Source organism: Zootoca vivipara, chromosome 7 (genome assembly GCF_965207765.1).
Source record: "Zootoca vivipara chromosome 7, rZooViv2.hap1.1, whole genome shotgun sequence".
In the NCBI taxonomy this organism is placed as follows: domain Eukaryota; kingdom Metazoa; phylum Chordata; class Lepidosauria; order Squamata; family Lacertidae; genus Zootoca; species Zootoca vivipara.
The window spans coordinates 21,377,965-21,395,313 of NC_142590.1; the positions used below are offsets into that span (position 1 = coordinate 21,377,965).

At 41.3% G+C, this 17,349-nt stretch overlaps 1 long non-coding RNA gene across 1 annotated transcript; it reads right to left on the minus strand.

Moving 5' to 3' along the window:
* Positions 1-437: 437 nt before the first annotated feature.
* On the minus strand, positions 438-15,161 carry LOC148685000 (uncharacterized). Its single transcript, XR_015950795.1, has 3 exons — positions 14,858-15,161; positions 2,509-2,593; positions 438-561 (listed from the first exon to the last, which is right to left on the minus strand). It is a non-coding gene; the product is annotated as an uncharacterized LOC148685000 (long non-coding RNA).
* Between the last annotated feature and the right edge of the window lie 2,188 nt (positions 15,162-17,349).

Genomic DNA, 17,349 nt, shown 5'->3' on the forward strand with positions numbered 1-17,349 from the left:
TCAGAGGTGGCAGAGAAGCTGTGGGTGTTGTTGCTGCTTGGAGGAGCTGCACACTGTTGGGATGAGGCCCAATATCCCTTTCTCCCTTCTTTGCCCCTTCAGCTTGGGACGGTCAGCCCGTTTGCCTATCATCAGAATGTGGCTCTAGTGAGGTTTCTTAATCTTTTTTGTGGGGAGCATGTGCTCCAGGTAAATATATCTGAGTTCTCTGTGCAGAGGCCTTAGCAGCTCAGAAACTGTGGCTGAAACGAGAGCATTGGAGGGCAGGAGAATTTGTGCACATTTTGTAATTAGCTATCACTACCACAGCACAAAATAAGAAGAAGCCATCCATTGTCTCTGATGTTCTAAAGTGGTTTTTTTCTCCTCCTCCTCCGTGAGATTTGAGGCTACTCAGGACCTCAGTGCATCCCATTCATAATCCTTTGGAAATGCTTTTTTAATCTTTTAAAAGAAAACATTCACTAACTAGAGGGAAAATGTGCTATTAAGAAGAGAGAGAAGGCTGTGCTTTTCTTCAGTTGGTTGAAAATCCATATTCCTTATAACACTGAGGGGAAACTGGAAAAAAGAAAAGAAAAAAAAGTAGTTGCTTGTGTTAGGGCCATATGGGAGTCATTTAGGGGATTGTGTCCATTTACTGTTCAATAAAACATGAACGCTTACCATAGCAACCACAGTGGCATGTGGTATAATGCTGCCTCTGAGATGCAGGATGCAGCATTTAATAGAAGAAAAATGCTCAGTTTTGAGAGCGTAACGAACCCAAGAATACTTTTTGTGATAATTTTCTTTTTTAACACCAGAAAAGAAATTTGTTCAACAAAGCACTTCCTCCTACCAAGTAAATACAAAAAAGAGAGCATAGATAGTAATTAATTCTCTGTGTTACTTTCCATTTTGGGAGGTCTTGTTTAGTGGTGTTAAAAGAGGCTGTCTGTTCAATGGAATCACCACAACCACACAGTTTTGTTGCAGCCATAGTGACAGATTGTGATTTTATCATCCTTCTGTTGGCGCTGTAGAACCATAGGGAGAGGCAGATTTGGGCCCAAGAAGGTGAAATGTTTCATTTTTAAATTTTTTTGCAACCATTTCTGTGCTGCCTACTCCATACAGAACCCTTTAACAGGCCCTGCAAAGACTGCCGCATGGGGATGCATAAAGATGCTACCCCCCATCTCAAAGATAGACTATAGGATACCGACCAAGGCCTAAAACCACCAAAGTTGTGACGAATTGCTACGGGGAAGGCAAAACTTGCCAATGCAGGGAAATTCATTCCCAGTTCTGAATACAACAACCACCTTATGATCACAGCAGCGCCTGCTGACCTAGGGAGCAAGAGGTTAGCCTGCAAAAGAAGACCATGTTATATTTTAGGGAGGGTTGGGTGGTTGACTCTAGCAGGAAAACAAAGTGAGTCCGGGCCGAAGAGCACCGGCCCCTTCTCTAAATCAGGGACATCCCTGGAAAATAGGGACACTTGGAGGGTCTGCAGTTGAATGCAACCCAACTCTGGTGAGGGTTCATCATCGAGCCTACCTTGTGGCAGTGAAAGCTGCAAGGAAGGCATGCTTTGCTGCCTCCATTGCATCCATAATGTGCCAGCAGAGTTTACTTCCTGTAATATTTCAAGAAGTCACTACTTAGGATTTAGAGTGCTTCTAACATTCCCTTTCATCAAACTCGTCTGGGCTGTGTTCAACTTCAGTTCCAATCTTTATTGGGAATGTATCAGATTAATCATGCATATTAATTACAAACTGCACGTTATTATTTATCCATGATAAAAGTGTGTTCTTTGTGCAAAGATTCATAGCAAAATAACATTTCTCACTAGCAGAAGTAAATTAAATTGAAGTAAGACCCCTAATACCACCATCTGTACAAGTAAATTACTTTCTGAGTAATTAAATATGCATATCTGAGCTGCACACTGTACAGATGAACCAGGTTTTATTGAAGCAATATGCTTATAAATCCCTTAGGTATTAAAGATGAAGTATCATTGGCATTTTGTATTCATGCAGCTATGAATAAGGAGTACATATGAGTGAGTGTGTGCACATTTGTCTGTCTGTCTGTGGGCTGAATGGGCGTCATATTATGGCTGTCACATATTTTTTTTAGGGATGTGTTTGATTAACATTTCATGATTAATTATTATTTGCCAGCAAATAACCAACATGATCAGTCTATTTATAATGGTGACATTTCACAGAGATGTAAGGCTCCATAAGCTATATTAATATTGTATGTGTTTGATTTTACGACGGCAGGACGCTCTCTTGCCTTCTCCGGGTTCTGTGAAAGTGGAGCAATGCTGTGAAACTACTTTTCATTATATCGAGGGGATTCATTACAGCTGCATTCGTCCCCCCCATGAAATACCAGTAGGCGGCCAGTTGGAATTCATGGCCACAGCCCTTTATTAGATCATCAGAGTTTGTAGCCCATAACAAATACAAGTACAGAAAGGAACAATATCATTAGAAAATGACTCACCTACTACCCAACCGGCCATGGGTCTTGCAGAATAGCAACTCGCTGGCTAGAAATGTATGACCTTGGCCCTGCGGCTATCAACACCCTGTTTTCACAAAAGAGAACAAATGAGCAGCGTGTTCAAGTTATCAAGTTATATGGAAGGATTTACAGGGCTATGTTTTTCACACAGTGACTGAAATGATCTCAAGGTAATATGTACACCTGAAGCTTTCAGCACTTTTTTTTTAATTAAAAAAATGATGGTTTAGTATATGTGGGTATTAGATGTCAATGGGGGATAATTTGCCCATGATGAGCTGGTAAACAACTGAATGAGACTTCGGTGTGTTCTCTGAATTCACTCTTAGTGATCTGAAAATAGAAACTTCTTTAGTAGAGGGAGTAAAGAAGAAGAAAAAGGACCCAGGAGCAATATTCTGAGCCTCAAAAAAGGAGCTTTTTGGCAGCAGAAATTGCAAGGTAGAAAGGAAAGTGGAGGAAGGTGGAGGTAGATTGGAAGAAATTTAAAGTTTATTTAGCAAATAATTTCAAGATTATTAATGTTTAATACAAGATTTGGAAGTGTAAAGAGGCTGCAGAAGAGATTTGGTTAAGGTCGTATTGTATATTAAGATTTAGATAAAGGTTAAGATAATAGAGAGTGAAAGGTAGATAGAAAAATAGGATTTTGTTTTAAGATAAGATATCATAAGAGATATAACATGTTAGACAAGTTAATGAGAGTTATGAGATGTATAGATAATTTTTTTAATAGATGGAACAAGACGTGGAAAGTACTAAGGATGTTATATTTGGAAACGCAGTTGAGAGAGAAAGGAGGAAGTCAACAAGTTTAGACCTAAAGTTAGAATAAGACTATTGTTTTTGTATTTCTTTTTAATGTATTTTTGTATTGTTTTTCCCCTGTGTTTTGTATTTTGTATTCTGTATTTTGCCCTGTTTGATGTATGTTTGTTTAATGCTTATAAATCCAATAAATATATTGGGGGGGGAGGAAAGTTACTATAACTACATGCCTGACAACAGACTTTCAAAAAAGTTTATCATTGTCTCCTTAGATTTTCTCCCACATTTAAATATGGATACAACCAGTGCTGCTTCTTCTTCTTCTTCTTCTTCTTCTTCTTCTTCTTCTTCTTCTTCTTCTTCTTCTTCTTCTTCTTCTTCTTCTTCTTTTTCGGAAAAAAAGGTGCCAGTACTCACCATGAAGTTATTGCAATTGGTGCCACTGGACAGAATCACTACATGATCTGCAAGCGATCAAAACCTCTCAATGCTCTCCTTGGTTCCCCCTTCTAAAAATGGTACATTTTAGACCTGTTGAATCTCCTGCCAGCCTCACTTAGATCTGCTTTTACTGAGCTGTGTTTCCAAGCTATGCCCTCTGCCATCCTAGACGGATAATATAACAGGGTACCGTACGAAGACAGACTCTGTATATGTGGGCAACCGCAGGTGGAAGACATCTTGCACTATTTACTATATTGACCACTATAGATTGGACCCAGGAGGTGATTTCTCACCTTACCATCCGTACAGGAAAGATGTCTCTCCCCAGCAGAGAAGGTCCTATGGCTTCTTAGCAATGTAAACACTTCAGTGACTCATAAAATCACCCTTTTTGCTTTGGCGGCCAAAAAGATTAGAAAGAAGACCCAGTACAATATAGCAGTAAACTGTAAGGGAGACGCAGAGATCTAAATAGATACCATTATTTGTGGCATGACACCCCTTTTGCTTGTATTTATTTTTGGATTCAGATTTGCCATGTCCAATGGCTAGTACAATAAAGTTCTTTGGATTGGATTGGATTGGCATTGTTACGGTAAGTGCCACAGTTTTAACACGCAGGGGGGAGGTGCCGGTACTGTGTACCCTTGAGTACCCCCAGAAAAAAATCACTAGATATGACTGCAGATAGTGTAAAACCAGATAGTCTAAAACATTACTTTAATGTCATCGTGAGTTGTGCTTGTAGTCTGAATGAGTCAAATGAATGAGCCTTCTTTTGTTATGACACCCTGCTGTGCAGATGCGCTTGAAGATCAGCCAACAGACTATATTCATACCCTCCAACTCCCAGATTATTGATCAGCGCCGGCGCGGCACCGGAAGCCGCTTCTATGCATGTCCAGACATGCGTAGAAGCAACTTCTGGTGAAGGCGTCGCCCGATTTCCGGTGCCCAGACATGGGCAGAGCAGCACTGGAAGTCCCTTCTATGCATGTAACTAAAACAGTGGAACTTACTTAAAAGGAAACATGCTTAGGATAATTAACGCGGGACATTTCTTTGGAGAGCTACAAATCTGGTGCTATAAACCCTGTGCCTTACCGAGGCATTTGAAAATTATTATATGTGGCTATATGAAACAACAACAAAAAACAATGTATTGTGCAAGAGCGGGAGGGAGAGATAAAAATTTTCTGCCTTCGGTTTTGCTATCTAACAGTAACATGTCTCGGAATTGTATTGAGAGGTGGATATTAAGTCTCCACTTGCCATTTCTAACCATTAAGGCATCATTTTGTTCAGGGACCGTTGAGCCTTTTGCAAGCTAGGAGTAGCATATCCCATCAGGATTTCCTCCTCCTCTGTCTAGCTTTCATCTACTTAGACAAAATTGAGTTAAGAAAGAAACCTTCACCTGAAAAGCTTTTTGCTGGTTGCTGTGTCTTTAAAGCTTTAAAAGCCTTTTCCCCCTTTGCATTGCTCTTTCCTCTTTTTTTGCGGAAAAGGTCCCTATTTTTCTTATATTTCCCCCTAGAGAAACAGCATCATTTGAACATTGGGGGGGGGGGTGCAGCTGCATTTCATTGTAAAATAATAAGTCAGGGCAGATCAATCAAACGGACATTTTTATGGAGTGCAGGGGAGGAGGGGAGCAAGGCCCCCAAATAAAAATCTACATTTCCCTGTCCAAAGTACAGATATTTTTACAACCAGCCCTGCCCTCAACATCCCTCACATCTCCATTTGCCAACAGCATGCTAATGTTCCAGAGAGATATGTGTTAATGCCTCCTTCTCCCTCATTAATGGAAATGCTACTTTGTAGAGGAATATTACACCTAATGTGCAAATCTTTGTCATTTTTAACAAATAATAAAACCTTTTTTTAATCTTCTGCTGGTGTTTACTTTTCAGCGCCTGCAAGTTTTTTGTATCTGGGAAATAGCCTTGGCGAATTTTGTATCGATGTGGTAAGATGAGAAACAAGCAGGTATCAAATGAAAATGAAGTATCTTAATAGATATGGGCCGGAGGCACTGCAAAACACTATCATGCATTTCTTTTTTCTCTGATCCTCCTAAACACTTCAGATTTCACCTTTTCACCTTTGAACAAGATGGCACTAACTTTGATCTTTTCAATTTTGTTCAACTCCAGGCGAGGGCAAACTGCTTGAAGACTGTTATCATTTAGATCTTTGACTCCATCTCACCTCCCTGCTGCCGCCCTGTTTTTTTTTTAAAATAAAAATAAAATAAGCTTGAAAACTGTGTTCAATATTTATTTTAGCATTTAAAGTCAATACTCAACGTCATTTTACCATAAAACAGAATACGTACATAAAAATAAAATCTACAGTTGCAAGATTGAAATAACAAGCCAGTTGATTTCATTTAAAGGATCCAAGTTCTGATTTGTATAATGCTTTTTTAATTTAAAAAGAAATGATAGGAATCCTGGTCACTGAAAATGTAATGCAACTGTGTTGGTGATACATCAAATTATGCTCACCGTTCGACAGCATAGTCAGAGATAAACAAACTTTCAAGTATCCATCACAGATTTACATGTTCACAGACACACAGATTTGTAAGATGAGCTTCTTAACCATTTTGCAGCATCCTGTAGTGTACACAAACGCTTGCCAAAAGTTTTCAGTTATTTTGAGTTTACCTCATGTACTCATTTAATTGCCAAAAAAAAAAAAAAAGGTTAATCGTGCTGTTCTATAAGAAAACTCATATTGGGGCAATATTGCTCCCCATTTTTGTTATACGAAACAAAATACCACAAAATATTGTGCAGGCTTTCAAGTTTTTCAGAACTCTTCACCAAACTAGCTAGCAAACAGAATGGTTGTGGTGGTTATTTCTTTTTTTGGGGGGGGGGTGATATTGAAACCATGGAGTCTACATGCAGCATACGCTCATGGGGAAGAGGCAGCAAAAATTCTAATGAGGTTCTTTTCAGTACTATGCAAGTATCAAAACAAGAAGTATAATTTGGCTGATTCCTCTTCTCTGGCAACACAAGAACAGGCTGTTGCTCGGGCCTCTCCCCATCCTTAAGCAAAGCATGGAGATTTCTTGACAGGTGGAAGATAGGAATCGACAGGAACTCGGAAGTATTTATCTTAGCAAAGGTGAGATGGTGTGCTAGGCAAAAAGCTAAATAGGGTAGCTTTATCTAGCAGTTTGGAGATACAGACTCTGTGGATTCGACAATGGCCAACCCTGCCCACTTTACTACCTAGCCTAGGATTTCTCACACTTGGGTCTCCAGTTGTTTTTGGACTACAGTTCCCATCACCCCTGACCACTGGTCCTGCTAACAAAGGATGATGGGAGTTGTAGTCCAAAAACAACTGGAGACCCAAGTTTGGGGACCGCTGATCTAGCCTGATGAAGAGCGCTGGAGAACTCAAATGCTTGCACACTATTTTGTGATATTTTGATTGACAAAGAGAAACAAATCAAGCGCTTCAGGGTGGGGTAACAACAACAACAACAGATTTATATACCACCCTTTATCAAAATATCTTAGGACGGTTCACAAGATAAAAATAGAAGGTGAAAGCGCAAATAAATAGTTAAAACAAAATGATACCCTGTCCCCCCCCCTTTAAATGAGTATCGGATTTCAATCAGCCAAAGGCCTGGTTGAAGAGGAGCATTTTTGCCTGGCGCCTAAAGGTGTATAATGAAGTTGCCAGCTGAACCTCCCTGGGGAGAGCATTCCACAAATGGGGAGCCACCACAGAAGAGGCTCACTCTTTGTTGCCACCCTCTGGTGCTCGGGTGGAGGAGGCACACAAAGGGCCTCAGATGATGACAGAGTCCGGGTGCCATAGCAGCCAAGTCTCCCGTATTCCCCGGGAAACCCCCGTTTTCCCAGCTGTTCCCAGCTGAAAAAAAACCTGATTTTTTTGTTTTTCCCCAGTTTTTTTACCGGCCGGGGGGAGGCTCCTCCTGCGCATGTCTGGAGTCTCTGGACATGCGCAGAAACGTTTTCTGGCATGGTGGCCATTTTGGAACTAGGCGGAGCATGCTCAGAAGCGACCTTTGATGCTGCTCTGCCCAGTTTCAAAATGGCTGCAGCACGGCGGCCATTTTGGAACTGGGCAGAGCAGCATCAAAAGTCGCTTCTGAGCATGCTCCTCTCAGTTCCAAAATGGCGACAGCGCTATGTCCGGTCTGCTACTTCCGGTCCGATCCCTTATTTTTCAGGCAGGAACTTGGCAGGTATGCCGGGTGGGTTTAGGTATTTTGAAAAGAACTACCCTCCCATTTTATGGAGCAAATTCCCAAACTACAGAGAATCTCAAAACAGTTTCAGATGTTTGATTTGCCTTAATGCAAGAGCGTCCCCTTTCCTATATGTGCATTTCATTGCTCTGAAGCTTCTCCAAGTCTCCTTAACTAGTAAAGAGCTGTGTGTTCATCATGTACCTCTCTTTACAACCTTCAAGTGCCATTTTAAACCATGTTAGAAATTGTTAATTTTTATTTAGGATTCCATTCTCCTTTTCTTTCTTTGCACTTATCTTACATCTGAAAATCAATTATCTCCCCAATGCCTTCCCATTCAGGTTTGCTGTTTCATTTCCCCTGAAATAACCTATTTCAATGGCTGTTCTTGCAGAGGAATATCGAGTGCAAACGGTTCAATTAAAACAAAAATCACTTTAGGGAAATGTCTGCCCATCATACCACACGTGAACCTCTGGGAGACAGCATTCATGTTGTCTTCATTTTGGGGAATAATATTTCCCACAGTGCCAACTTGTCCTCTGCTCTGGCTATATTTTTGGTTTGTCTTTGACCCTTTTGACAGAGCAATATGTCAGAGACCAAATTATTTCATATGTTAACTGTTTCCTGCCTTCCGTCACCCATGTTACCCCTAAATAATTCAGTTTATATATTTCAGGTTGCTCCAACTAGCTTCTAGTCCAGAAATATTTGCCTAGACATGTTATCCTTGGGAAACAAAGGCCAGTGTTACTCATTATGTCAGTCATGTGGAGGCTGGTTGAAAACATTTCCATGTGGCAGTTTCTGTTACACTGCATGTCTATCGCCTGAACCCTTATACCCCACCTTGATCACTGAGATCATTGGCAGAAGCATCGTTGGTCCTTCCCCAAGTTGGTGAGGCTCATTTGAGCACCTTCTGTCAAGAGTTTGGGTGTAACCTTCGACGCCTCCCTTTCCATGGAGGCGCAGGTTGCAGCCACAGCTAAGGTGGCATTTTCCATCTCCGCCGTATCAAGCAGTTGGTCCCTTACCTCTCTCGCCCTGATCTGGCCACAGTGATCCATGTGCCGGTCACCTCCATGCTTGATTATTGTAACTCGCTCTATGCGGGGCTGCCCTTGAAACTGACCCAGAAACTCCAGTGGGTGCAGAATGCCACGGCGAGGCTCCTTACGGGGTCCAGTCGCAGGATCACATTCATCCAGTGCTTTACCAGCTGCACTGGCTCCCGGTGGAGTACAGGGTCAGGTTTAAGGTGCTGGTTTTGACCTTTAAAGCCCTATGCGGCCTGGGACCCTCGTACCTACGGGCCTCTCCTGGTATGCCCTGCAGAGGACCTTAAGATCCACAAACAACAATATTCTGGAGATCCCGAGCCATAAGGTGGCTAGATTGGCCTCTACTAGGGCCAGGGCCTTTTCAGTATTGGCCCCAACTTGGTGGAACGCTCTTTCACAGGAGACCAGGGCCCTGCGGGATTTGTCATCTTTCCACGGGGCCTGCAAGACAGAGCTGTTCCGCCTGGCCTTTGGGTTGGATTCAGTCTGTTTTCCTCCCTCATGGTTTTGATTTATGGACTACTTAAAATGAGGCTGCATTTTAAAATTTAATATTGTATTTTAATCTGTATTTTAATTAATTGCTTTCTTTTCTTTCATGTCTTGTCATTTTATTGGTGTTAGCCGCCCTGAGCCCGGTTTTGACTGGGGAGGACAGGGTATAAATAAATTTTTATTATTATTATTATTGACAATAACAAGAAACTGAGCCTTCGGTGCCACCAACCCAGTCCTGTGGAATACTCTGCCAATAAAGATTCAGCAGGTGCCTTCTGCACCAGCTTTTAAACATCTGCTGAAAACTTTTGTCTTCTGCCAAGCCTATACAGTCAATTAAGAATACATCCTTCCACAATGGTCACTTGATTTCTTCTTTATGGTTTTTATTGTACGGTTTTATCCTTGTTTGGGGGTTTTCTTTTGTTGTAAACAGCACACACACACACAACACAGTGGTATACAAATATTCAATAAAAATAAACATAACGGTACATACATATATCATGTAAGGTCAAAGGTAAAGGACCCTGGATGGTTTAAGTCCAGTCAAAGGTGACTTATGGGGTGCAGGGCTCATCTCGCTTTTCAGGCTGAGTGAGCCAGTGTTTGTCCGCAGGCAGCTTTTCCAGGTCATGTGGCCAGCATCACTAAACCGCTTCTGGTGCAACATGACACTGTGACAAGTGCCAGAGTGCATGGAAACACCGTTTACCTTCCCACTGCAGCGGTACCTATTTATCTACTTGCACTTTCGAAATGCTAGGCTGGCGGAACCTCGGACAGAGCAACGGCAGCTCACCTCGTCACATGGACTCCAGCCTTCCAATCAGCAAGTCCAAGAGGCTCAGCAGTTTAGACCACAGTGCCACCCGTGCCCCTTAAATATCATGTAGACCAGTTGTGGGGAACCAGATGTTGTTGAGCTACAATTCCCATCAACCCTGGCCATTGGCCACCCTGACTGGGCCTGATGGGAGTTGCAGCTGTAGCAACATCTGAAAGGTCAAAGGTTAATCAAACCCAATGCAGACTCACCACATAGATCACACGGGTTCATGACCTAAGGGAGAACTAGGCCTTATATAATATAATCTTGGGGCTTCATTTCCAAGCAGGCATCATCAACTCTGACTGAGGACCCTCTGTGCTTTGCTCTAGTATGAGATTAATAGCATTTCCAGCAGACAAACAGACGGGGAAACGATGGGAACCTGTTTCATATGTGGTGGACCTGTGAGAATATCAGGAAATTTTGGGATAAAATTCATGATGAGATCCAAAAAATTATAGGTAGGAATATCCCAAAAAGACCAGAGATCTTTCTACAAAGTATCACCTTTCAAAAAGATATTCCCATACAGGCAAAAGAACTCCTTCTATATTCATTAGCAGCGGCTCGTATTGTTATTGCCAAAGGATGGAAAGAAAAAGAAGCTCCAAGAATTATAGATTGGCAAAATAAACTTCAAGAGTTTGCTGAAATGGCACAGTTAACAAACAGTTTGAGAGGAAAGGTTAAAGAAGAATTTCTAAAAAAATGGGACAGGTACAAGAAATATGTTAGAAAAAATACTGAGAACAAAATTTCTATGATAGCGTTTGAGTAAAAAAGGGGAAAAATCTGTTTGGATTTGCAGAAATCAGTTTCCTTAAGAAATGGGAGTGTCAAACGATATGTAAAAACAGAGATGGCATGGATTGAATATACACTCTGCGACAAAAAGAGGAGAGTATGCTGATGGAGATAACAGGAAGTCCAAAGATAAAATTTACTTTTTTCTTTTTTTCTTTTTTTTCTCCTTTCCCTTTTTTTCTCTGGGAAAGGAGGATTAGAAATACGATACGAAAAATTGTAACAAACAAACATAAATGTATATGTGTATGTATATGTATGTATATGTATATGTATATGTATATGTATATGTATACAAGCATGAAGAACAATGTTCAGGTTTGGTGATGGGAAAAAATAAATAAATATCATTCAAAAAAAAAGAGATTAATAGCATTTCAGGCTAATATTCATGGGGAAAGGTGGCGGCTGTAGGGAGCTCACAACCACTAATGTGACAAGCTTCGTGTGGTTTTCTTGCAACTTAATTCTGCAGCAAATGAAATAGGAATGGTTCATAAATTAATGTGGTTCGGCCACAGGACTTGACAAAGAATGGCTTTCTCTCTGCACATACCTGGTTGGGGATTGTGGGAGATTAAAGAAATGTGGGAGACTTGGTAGGGAAACCCTAACTGCCTATTAAAAGAACTCTAAATGACCAAAAAAAAAAAAGGTGTAAGAATGCATGTTTACTCACTTTGTTCAGTGGCACTTCATCCAATTTTTCAATGTTTTTAGGACCTGAAGACCCCATTTCAAGTTTTCATTACTTTAAAAATATATAAATTCTTTTTTATATATAAGAATTGTTATTGAATTTTCCAAATAAACAAAAAACAGCTTACATTCCAAATGTGTGTGTGTGTGTGTGTGTATTCAGTACCAAAAATAAAAATCAGGCTTGGCATTTTAATAATTGTTTTCATTTAAGTTGTTTTCCTACAGGTATTTAAATAACCATTCCTAGATGCATCATAAGAAAAAACATCCGCTAGAACCCATTCTTTAAGACTAATCAGTAGATTTAAACCTCATTCCCCCTGCTTGTAAATTCTGAGCTGTCCACTTCCTGTGAGCTCTCTTTGTAAGACCTTAGAGCTTAGCTACTCAGCTCGTCTGCTATAGCAAGTGACTCTTGATTATTTTAAGTCATCTTGCAATGAGATCTACTTTGATCTGGCAGCTGACAGTCAAAGCATGTATCATGATGTAAGAGTTGGGCTTTATCCGTGCAAAAATGTGTTGCCTTAGCTGCTCAAGTGGTTACACGTTGTGAAGCCCTAATTAAATTGCAAAAGTCCTGGAAGGGACACAAAAGTGCTGTGTTTTAATCTTCCAAACTTGGTCTTAATTATGCATAGTGAAAGTTAACTGGGTCAGATTAAAGGGGAAATGGAGAGAGCAGAGTGCCAAACTAGACAAAGTGAGAACACTCTGAAAACTGACTGTCACCAACTCCGACATGGGAAAGTGACAGGACTGTAGATGCAATGTAGTTCCAAGTCAGTTCAGTTTTCAACAGGCAGCTGGATATTATCCAATATATTGCAGAATCTTAGCAGCACACCGTTCCAATTTCCACTGCCTGTGGGCCCATCCAGCCTGAAGACAAGCACCTGTTTAAATCCCCCATCACTGTCATGTGAGCTTCTGTGACAAACTGTTTCCATGGAAACCAAATTATCTTGACAAATGTTCAACAGTCTGCTGCCTAATCCATCTACACAGCATTGTAAATTAGTCATCTGTCTACTCTAGATCTCCTGTTCCTGATTACAACAGGCCTCCAGCTGGCCGGTAGCAGAAGTCAATGTATCGGATTGCTTTCTGAGCTGAGGCATTGGCCGTAAAGGACCCCGGGCAGATGCAGTTAGAGGAAGCTAGAGGAAGTGTGGCAGAATTGTGAAAATAATAATAATAATTGCGAATCAGACTATGCATATCAGTCCACTTCTTGTTTTCTTAGGGATCTTGAACCAGGCTGAAAATGTCTGTCCTCTCAAATGAATACTCCCTCCCCCAAATACAGAATGTCAGTTCCATTTCAAGGATTAAGATGTCCTCTTGGCCAAGGAGACATGCTAACAGAAAAAGAGAAGACTACGTGGCTGAAGATGAGTCACTGGATGAACAAATGTTATATGGGTTGACAAGGGGTGATTTAGGAGGAGCAGCCATAGTTCAGTGTGAAGCTCACCATTTTATAAGGTCTCATGTGTAATCCCTACCATCTCAGTTTACAGATCTCAAGTAGCAGGCCTTGGAAAGGCTATTGCCTACGACCTTGGAGAGTCTTTGTCAGTCAGAGTGGACAGTCCTAAGCTTGATAGGCCATTGGTTTGATTCAATATAAGGCATCTGTCTCCCCTTTTTGTTATTTTTGTATGGTTTTACAGGCTGCAGAACAGATGAGCAATAATCAGTGGGTGCCAATTTGGTGCTTAACAGTGATACAGTGGTACCTCAGGTTAGCAACTTAATTCATTCAGGAGGTCCGTTCTTAACCTGAAACTATTCTTAACCTGAGGTACCACTTTAGCTAATGGGGCCTCCCACTGCCGCCGTGCAGCCACCGCGCGATTTCTGTTCTCATCCTGAAGCAAAGTTCTTAACCCGAGGTACTATTTCTGGGTTAGCGGAGTCTGTAAACTGAAGCGTCTGTAACCTGAAGTGTCTGTAACCCGAGGTACCACTGTATATCCAGGCAGAAGATGACTCCTGGTTTAAGCCAGAATGAGATGAACTTTGAGGAAACTAAGGACTCAGTCTCTAGGGTGCTAAGACATTATTTTGTGTAGCTGTGGGGAATACCACAAAGAAGTATTGCTGATGACATGCAAAGATTCACTGCATGACCAACCAACACTGCTATGAAATGCTGCAAATTCAAGTTCCCTTTAAAAAAAATGTATTATTTGTATCCCGTATTTAAACTTAACCAAAAATTCCTGTATTTAAACTTAACCAAAAATTCAAAAGGCATCTTCCACAAAGCATCACATAACCATTGTCCTTCACAACTGATGAGTAACTGAGGTTCCAAAAATAACTGGCTGAAGTCTCCAGTAGAGCACATCACAGAAATCAAGCCTGGATGTGTCTAGACACAGGGATTGCTGTGGCCAAATCAGAGCTCTCTCAGTAGGACCACAGTTGGCACACCAGCCAAAGCTGATGAAATGCGTTCCTCAGCTAGGAGTTCAGCAAAGAGTCTTTTGCCAGTCATAGCAGATTCTCAGCCACGCCAGGTATGGTCCTCCAATTTTCCCTTTGGATGTACATGACAATACCCTGTAACATGTAATTCCAGTGTTTGGGCTATGCCAAACCCTGTTAAGGTAAAGTATCTTTCCTACCTGGAGGCGAGTGTTAAGAAAGTTGCCGTCTGTTCTTTTATCCCAACACTGTTGCCAAGGTTGATTTCTCTCACCGTTATCTATGATGGAGGCTCATAATGGTGTAAAATATTTCCTCTGAATTGCTGCTATCCATAATTCTTACGAGCGTCTGATAGTTAAAAGCCACCCTTACAGTTACATTAAGGAAGTGAAACCCACACTTATTAGTCTCTCATTTCATCCTGTTTCACGTCGCCTCACCTTTTTGGCCTCTGCAGCTCTTTTGCCCATAATGAACTCCATTTAGCTTCCCTGCAGTAGGACCTTGTCTTTGTTAATCACTGACCTGGCAGCATGAAACTGCATGGAAGAGCAGGCTAGGATTTCTTTTGTTGCTTTTCTGGATTCTCCACTTCCTCCAGCAGTCGTAGGTTCCAAGGAAAGGGAGAAAAATAGCCTGAAGAATAAAAGATAACTAAAATAAAATACTTTAAAGTTGCACAAGTCCTTGATTTCCCCTTCATCTGTCCACAATAGTCAGATATGTGGGAATTTTAAGGGGAGGAGATAAAATGTTCAGGCAGTCTAGCAGTGGGGAACTTCTGACCAACAGACCAAATTAGGTTTGGCATTGGTCCCAATTTGACTCCAACCGTGCAAACCAGTATCACACTTGAAGCTACAGGTGATGTCAGGTGTGAGGAAGGTGGAGGCACAGCCACTGAGGAACAATTGCAAAGGCCCGTTGCCAGCACTGATTGGTGGTGATAGCAATCCTGCCAGGACTGGCTGTGCTTTGGAGCTCCCTGTCAGGAACTTTGAACCACAGCCAATGCCTGCCTCAAGCAAACTTGCTGGGAGCACAACTAACCCTGTACATCATTGGCTTGAATTGAAGCCAGCAGAGTACAGGAATTTCTTCTACAGGTGCATCATTGCTGCCACCTGCTTGCTCGCCTACCTCTTCCTCGGTCCCACAGAGAGCAAACAACTTAGACGGGGAACGCAGCATAATGGAGAGATGAAGACAGTCACTCAATGAGGATACCATGGTTAACGTTATCAAATGCTCCTAAGAAGTTAAGGAAAACTAACAACAATACGTAAGTTATCCACCAAGGCGACCAAGGCTGTTTCTGGTCCACAATGTGGCTTAAAGCTGGATTGGAATACAGTGGTACCTTGGTTTGCAACCATTTTGGATTACAATCATTTTGGATTACAACCACATCAAACCCGAAAGTGTGTGTCCCTTTTTTGGATTACACCCCCCCCTTTTGGATTACAACCCTTTTTTGGGGGGGAGACCCCATTGGCAAAAGCGCACCTTGGGTTACAACCTGTTTTGGTTTACAACCGGACCTCCGGAATGGATTATGGTTGTAAACCAAGATACCACTGTAGATCCAAATTGAGGCACCACTCAGTAGATTTACTGAGGAAATATGCAGATCTTCATCACAAGAGTGCATACCAGGAATCCATTCAGAGAACCTATTGAGAACCAGTGGATAAATTCCTTAAAGATAGCAACATGTTTAGCCACAGTTCTCAGTTCCTGGAGAACGAACATGAACATAGAGGAATGGTTGGCCACAAATTCTCAGCTCATGAGTAGATAACGGAAGGCATAGTTTGTGAAATTGGCATGCACGAAAATCTATATGCTGGGGAGCACACTATTTCCTTTATTTAGAGAAGGGATTTTCATTCAAGTGTTCTGTCATACGTACACAGCTGCCAGAGCTGCTCCCCCGCCCATCTCTTGACCTTTGGATTCTGTGCTGTTGCAAAGATGGCAGGATGTCAATGCCCCCCAAATTGAACCTGTGATGTGTTTTTCTTTGATTTATGGGTTTGTAGTCAAACTTTATAAATAAAGTATCAAGCTGAGCAATCAATCAAAAGATAAGCAGATTCCTATCTTTTAGAAGGATTCTGGCCCAGTAAGTGAGGTCTCATCCATCTTTTGCAAGCTTCACTTCTAGCTTCTGACCAAGAGGGAACTCCTCCCGATTGCGGGTTTAAATACTACTCAAAGTACAAGCTCTTAAAATGTCTCTTTCACTTGTTGCTTTTGCTGTTCCAATCCAATTTCAAGAACACTTACATTTTCTCTTTGCACTTTATTATCCAAACCTTCCTTCAATGCTGTAAATTCCAAGGAAACGGTGCCATTTTAAATCCTCCTAGGTATTAGTGTAAATCTGTTTTGCAATTCCAAACAAACAAACACAGACACACAATTGAGCACACTCAAACTGAATCCCCATTTGTTCTATTAGCATCCCCTGAATTTTTCTTCCAAACAAGACCAATATTATCATGTAATGTTTTGCTTTTCTTGAGCACAGATGGTATGAATATGCAGATTGGTGATTTTCTAATCAATACTGTTGCACTTGGGAGTATATGTAAGTATTGTAATAATGCATTAGTCAGGAGTGATGTTGTAACACACTGAGATCACACACATAAATCTAAGACACCACGTCTAGACACTCCAGGGAAGACAGCAAGCCATGGGTTAGAGAAGGCTTTAAGGGAGTGAAGACTTTCAAATATGATGGGGAAATAATGCAATTTGCAGACTTTAATAAAACCATTGGGGAATTAATTTCGGCAGGGCAATATTCTTTCTCAAGACATCCATGGTCTTATGTTAGCTTTGCAGCTAATCAGAAGAAGAGGCATTTTACCTGTTATCTCTGGCATAAGCACAGTGTGGTATCTGTGAATTGCACTAGATCTTTAATGTGCTGAATATGAAAATAATCCCTTTATAGATAGCGGTTTAGCACTATAAAACTGCATTATGCAAACAGCACACAGACAGCA